The sequence below is a fragment of the Nicotiana tabacum genome, chromosome 10, assembly GCF_000715075.1.
Source record: "Nicotiana tabacum cultivar K326 chromosome 10, ASM71507v2, whole genome shotgun sequence".
Classification (NCBI taxonomy): domain Eukaryota; kingdom Viridiplantae; phylum Streptophyta; class Magnoliopsida; order Solanales; family Solanaceae; genus Nicotiana; species Nicotiana tabacum.
In genome coordinates, this window is record NC_134089.1 from 172,396,373 (window position 1) to 172,403,795 (window position 7,423).

Here is a 7,423-nt window from a genome sequence, read left to right on the forward strand (position 1 = left end):
TCTCTCTATCTCTTCCTGTTTACATTTTACTGCATTGCTTTTATTTTATAACACGTTATCAGCACGAAGCTCTAATTTTATTCTTAACTCCCGCTAAGTTGAGCCATATTTTATTAAGGTATGTATCATTATAATCATTTTATTTATAGCAGTACATATCATATGCTCATTGTTTACAGATTACTTGTGCGCTTGGGCATCTTAAATAGTTTAAGTACATTGCAGTGATAAAATAACTATTTCCTTCCGTGATCAACTCTTAGAGGACCTCAAAGTCATCAAACTAGCTATGCACTAATGTTATCCTTATAATATTCATGGACTCCCTAGATCAAAACATATCTTTAAGGCATTTTGAAGAACTATGAGAAATAAATTGACAAGCAATAATTTTATAGTTTAACTACTTTATATTTATTGGAACATATAAATAATGTTAGTCACGTTCAGTTCTATTAACACATATATATCAATAATATAAAGTGAAATGAAACAGGTATGTAATTTCTACTTTATGGCAAGAATAAAATGAAATAGTAGATTGTTAACATGATATAGCTCTATTTTCATTTCTTTTACCTTAATCGTTTTGTTTTCATTAATTGTTTGTTATTATAATTATTTCTCTAACTTATTCATCTTTTATGATATTTTTCACTATGTCAACTTTATCAAAACTTGAATTTGTGCACTTGACATCGCCGGGAGGAACTATTTATCATGGGTTCTTGATGCTGAAATTCACCTTGACGCTAAAGGTCTTGGAAATACTATTATACAAGGAAATGAAGTATCAAATCAGGATAAAGCGAAGACCATGATTTTCCTTCGTCATCATCTACATGAAGGGTTAAAAACTGAATATTTAACCGTAAAAGATCCACTTGAATTATGGATTAATTTGAAGGATCGATATGACCACCTAAAACTTACGGCATTACCGAAAGCTCGGTATGAGTGGATACATTTAAGGTTGCAAGACTTTAAAACCGTAAGTGAGTATAATTTTGTTATCTTTAAAGTAAGTTCTCTATTAAAATTATGTGGAGACACTATCACAGATGAGGACTTATTGGAAAAAACATTTTCTACTTTTCACGCTTCAAATGTGGTGCTACAACAACAATACCGTGAAAAAGGTTTTAAGAAATATTCTGAGTTAATCACATGCCTACTTATGGCTGAGCAGAATAATACTCTATTAATGAAAAATCATGAAACCCGTCCCACTGGGTCAGCTCCATTTTCGGAAGTGAATGTTGTAGCAACATATGATAAGTTTGAAAGAAAACAAAATAATTACCGTGGTTGTGGACATGGTCATAAACGTGGACGTGGCAGGGGGCGAAACAATTATCGTCATTATGGTGGAAATAAATTGGAGAACAATAAGGGTTCTCAAATTAATCATTCAAAAGGTAAAGCTAGTATGTGTCACCGATGTGGTATGAGAGGTCATTGGGCACGCATTTGTCGTACGCCAGAACATTTTGTCAAACTTTATCAAGCCTCCCTCAAGAAAAAAGAAAATAATGTGGAGGCACACTTGACCTTTCAAAATAATGATGATGAAGCAGGTCCCTCAAATAAATATGATTCTAAGGCACATCTTGCATATAAAGATGATGATTTTGAAGGCCTAACAAATATTACTCATTTAGAAGTTGGGGACTTCTTTGAGGATATTGACTGAAGAACTAATCATCTTACTGGGGAATGAAGCTATAAAAGTTGTTATGTTTATGTTTGCAACTAGTTTATTTTTCTTGAGTGTATTTTCCTAATGCATCATGTGTTGCTAGTTTCTACATTTCTAATGTATTTCTTAATGTTTTTTCCTGCTTGTCTTTCATATTTCTTATGATGTATTATTTATCTTTTTTATGAAGAATATGAAAATTTCCCAGTCTTCAGTTGGACTCAAGATTAATAAAGATGATATATGTCTTCTGGATAGTGCTACAATACACACTATTTTAAAAGATAAGAGATATTTCTCTTATTTGGTAATGAAAGAAGCGAATGTTAATACAATATCCGGTAGTACAAGATTAATTGAAGGTTCTGGAAGAGCCAATTTATTACTACCAGGAGGAACAAATTTGGCTATTGATGAAGCACTATATTGTAGTAAATCTCAAAGAAACTTATTAAGTTTCAAAGATATTCGCCAAAATGGCTATCATATTGAGACTACAAATGATGAAAAGATTGAATATCTTTATATTACTACAATAATATCCGGTAAGAAATATGTGCTTGAAATGTTACCTGCTCTTTCCTCCTGCTTATACTACACAAGTATTAGCAGGATTGAAACACATGCCGTAGTAAACGAGAAGTTTACTAATCAAGATAATTTTATTATTTGGCATGACCGGTTGGGCCATCCTGGTTCTAATATGATGCGTAAAATAATTGAGAATTCACATGGACATGCAATGAAGAATCAGAAGATTCTTCAATGTAAGGAATTCTCTTGTGCTGCGTGTTCTCAAGGAAAATTAATTATTAGACCATCAACTATTAAAGTTAGGATGGAATCCCCTGCATTTCTGGAACGTATACAGGGTGATATATGTGGGCCCATTCACCCTCCATGTGGACCATTCAAATATTATATGGTTTTGGATCTACAAGATGGTCACAAGTGTGCTTACTATCAACTCGCAATATGGCATTTGCGAGATTGTTGGCTCAAATAATAAAGCTAAGAGCACAATTTCTAGATTCTGCAATTAAGACAATTCGTCTTGATAATACCGGTGAGTTTACATCCCAAGCCTTTAATGATTATTGTATTTCAACTGGGATAACAATTGAGCATCTGGTTGCTCATGTTCATACACAAAATGGTCTAGCAGAATCATTAATCAAAAGCCTCCAATTAATTGCTAGACCAATGCTTATGAGAACAAAACTTCCCATTTCAGTATGGGGTCATGCGATTTTGCACGCAGCAGCACTTGTGCGGATAAGGCCCACAAGTTATCATAAAGTCTCCCCAATGCAATTGGCTTTTGATCAGGAGACAAATATTTCCCATCTTAGGATCTTTGGTTGTGCGATATATGTTCCAATTGCTCTACCACAATGCACAAAGATGGGTCCTCAAAGAAGGTTGGGGATATATGTTGGATATGAATCTCCTTCTATTATAAAATATCTAGAGCCGATGACTGGAGATTTATTTACAGCAAGATTTTCTGATTGCCATTTTAATGAATCAGTATATCCAACATTAGGGGGAGAAAATAAGCAGCTGAAAAAGAAGATAGATTGGAATGCATTATCACTGTCTCATTTAGATCCTCGAACAAATCAATGTGAACAAGAGGTTCAAAAAATTATTCATTTACAAAATATTGCAAATCAATTGCCAGATGCATTCACTAACCTACCAAGGGTGACTAAGTCACATATTCCAGCTGCTAATGCTCTAATTCGAGTTGATATCCCGACAAAACAATTAATTAAAGCAAATGAGTCTAAGCCATGCTTGAAACGTGGTAGACCAATCGGTTCTAAAGATAAAAATCCTCGAAGAAGAAAAGGAGCAAGTGATCAAAGTGAACATAACACAGAGGTAGTGGCTCAAGAAGAGCCCCAAGACGTAACAAATGATAAGACCTTAGGGGAGGTCCAGGTACCTAAAAATAATGAAAATAAAGAGATATCAATAAGTTACGTCTCAACCGGGAAAAGATGGATCCGAAATAATATTGTTATCGATAACATTTTTGCTTATAATGTTGTTGTTGAAATAATGCAACAAGATGAGGATCTTGAACCAAAATCTGTCAATGAATGTAGACAGAGAAATGATTGGCCAAAATGGAAAGACGCTATCTAGGCAGAGTTAACTTCACTTGGAAAACGTGAAGTCTTCGAACCCATAGTTCGAACACCTGAAGGCATAAAGCCAGTAGGGTATAAATGGTTTTTTGTGCGAAAACGAAATGATAAAAATGAAGTCGTTAGATATAAAGCACGACTTGTGGCACAAGGGTTTTCCCAAAGGCCTGGAATTGATTATATGGAGACATATTCTCCTGTAGTGGATGCTATCACCTTCAGGTATCTCATAAATATGGCAGTACAAGAAAAACTTGATATGCATCTAATGGATGTTGTTACAGCCTATTTGTATGGATCATTAGACAACAAAATTTTTATGAAAGTACCTGAGGGATTTAAAGTGCCAGAAACATATAAAAATTTTCGAGAAACTTGTTCAATAAAGGTTCAGAAATCTTTATACGGATTGAAACAATCAGGACGTATGTGGTACAATCGCCTGAGTGAATACCTGTTGAAAGAAGGGTACAAGAATGATCCAATTTGTCCCTGTGTCTTTATAAAAAGATCTGGATCTCTCATGACGGTCCTTTTGGCCCATTTACCCATGATGGTATGATAAGAAAATATGTTACGTTGGTACTCGATTGGGTAAGGTACCGGGTGCCCATTGCGGCCCATCGGTTTGGGTCGTGACACTCGGCCTCTCGTGGCCCTAACTAGTAGTACTGGTGGGTGGTCGTCCGATCCAGAAGTACGTGTCCTCACCATTTATGAGAGAATAGAATATCAAAATTTTAGTTTCCGAAAACAACAAATTTGCACGGTAATAATACAAGAAAGAGAAATTTTCCTAAGGATTCGACAGCCTCTCGAAGATAAGTACAGACGTCTTCGTACCGATCCGCAAGATTCTACTAAACCTGCCCATGAATCGTGAGAATATGTAATCTAGGCTCTGATACCAACTTATCACAACCCAAAATTCGTATGTTGTGATGGCGCCTATCTCAATACTAGGTAAGCTGATAACCTCAATAAATCACAATAATCTTTTAAGTTTGAAAACATAATAATTAGATTTAATAAAAAATTCCACAAATACTGATACAATTACACTTCCAAAATTCGGTGTCACTGAGTACATGAGTATCTAAATGATAACGTAGTCTGATTAATAAAAACATTGTCTGAAAATATAGAACAGTATAAATAACTGAAAGAAAAGAGATTCAAGGTCTGCGGATGTCAAAGCAGCTACCTCAATAGTCTCCAACACACAAATCTCCAAAATCTAGTAGCCGCCGTATTCAACTCAAAAATCAATAGTAGGTCCCACGTCTTGAAACCCGATAAAAGTTATAAAATATGAACGTCCATTCAACCGCGAGTCTAACCATACCAATTTTACAAAATTCCGACATCAACTCGACCTTCAAATCCTCAAATCTTATTTTCAAATCCCTAGGCACAAATTTTCTAATTACACCTCAAAAATGCGCAATCTAATCGGAATACTCAATGATAATTCAATATTATTGACTAACAATGATCATAAGTGACTTACCTCAAGTTTTCCCGTGAATTCTCGCTATAAATCGCCCCAACCCGTGTTGAAAGTCCAAAAATGATAAAAATGTCGGAACCCCTCTGTTTTGTACTCTGCTCAGTGGTTTCGCATATGAGACAAAATTGATCGCATATGCGGTCTCGTAGGTGTGAGCCATTTCCTGCTTTTGTGGTTCACCCACGAGGTCCTGCCTCTGCTTCTGCGATCACTCTTCCGCTTCTGCGGACACATGCGTTTCTGCGATCTCTCGTCCGTATCTACACTCATTTAGGTGCGGAATTTTCCTCGCACCTGCGACCACTGCCCATACTGCTCCAGCCCGCTTCTCCGATGTCCATCTCGCTTCTGCGAGCTCGCACCTGCGAGCCAAATTCTGCATGTGCGATTGCACCAAAAGGCAAAAAGTTTAGCAGTTGTTTAAGTCCAAATTTTGATCTGTTAACCATCCGGAATCCACCCGAGGCCTTCGGGACCTTAACTAAAAATACCAATAAGTCTAAAAACATCATACGAACTTATTTGATGCCTCAAATCATATTAAACAAAACTCAAAACATGAATCGCACCCCAATTCAAGCTTAACGAATACTAACGAATTTCAACTTCTACCTTAGATACCGAAACCTATCAAATCAAGTCCGATTGACCTCAAATTTTGCATACAAGTCATAAAATTTTGCACACAAGTCATAAATGATATTATAGACTTACAAAATTTCCATAACTGAATTTCGAGCCCGTTATCAATAAAGTCAACTCCCGGTCAAACTTCCAAACCTTTCATTTCCTATATTCGCCATTTCAAGTCAATTTTAACTACGAATCTCAAAATAATTATTCGGACACACGTTTAAGTCTAAAATCACCATACAGAGCTATTGAAACCATCAAAATTCTATTTTGGGTCGATTACACATAATTCTTTATTCAGTCAATTATTCCAGCTTAAGATTTAAAATCTTAAAACTAAGTATTTCAATTCATTCTGAAACCTCCCCGACAAGTCACATAATTATAACTGAGCATAAAATATTCAGTAAATGGGAAAACAGGACTGCGATACTTAAAATGACCAATCGGGTCGTTACAAAAATAAGTGATAAAATCACTCATTTTCTGGAAAATTATTTTCCTTCATACCAAACATACCTCTAGTTTTTGAAATAATAGTTGGGCTTGCTTAATTACTTTTCCAGAATTAACGAGGACTCATATTACTAATTAAGGACGTTTATCCTTGGTAATGTCTAATGTATGAGATATCTGCCTTAGTTCATAGCACATCAGTCGACTGCTAGGTGAAGATCTTTAACTCTTGCAGAAGAAATAATTGAAGTTTATCTGTAGAACATTATCCCCTCTGGTTCTTTATTTTTCAATGTCTAAATAAATCGTCGCAAAAATAAAAATTGCAGTATTCTTCTCCTATACACACATATATTTTTGCTTAGCTTACTGTTGTTCCACTTATTATTTTTCCTACGCGCTCTAACAATGTATTATAACCTTAGAATGTGAGGCTTTTTAGTCTTTTCAGAAAAACTAAACTCAACATAATTTGGTACCGTCAAACCTTGACCCTTTCTCTCGTCTTTTCACTCCTGCAATATGACCATTTCAGCATCTATGCAAGTGAAGTAACACTTTACAATTTGCTACCCCATAGCAAAAAGAGAATCCAAAACACAAACCATTGTGGAGTAGGGCAGTCATATATACAATATTTAAAATTATAGTGAAAACCTCTTGGAGAATTTTTTTATTAAAGTGAGGAATTCTAGATTGTATATTAAAGTTGCGATTTGGTGAGGATAAGCTCATCGTCTTTGCCGTGGAACGTCGTGACTTTGCATTTTGGACGGTACCTTATCAGTCTCATTTAAGTTTTCAGTGGTCCTGCAAATAATGATAGGATAACGAGAGAAGGTTCTTAATAACCATGTCAAGTCAGAAGTAGACAATTACAATTAGGATAGGAGATTATTATCTTAAGCAGCTTATTGTGTGAAGATGATGTTTGTAGCTTTTCTTTTAACTTTTGTATGAACATAGATT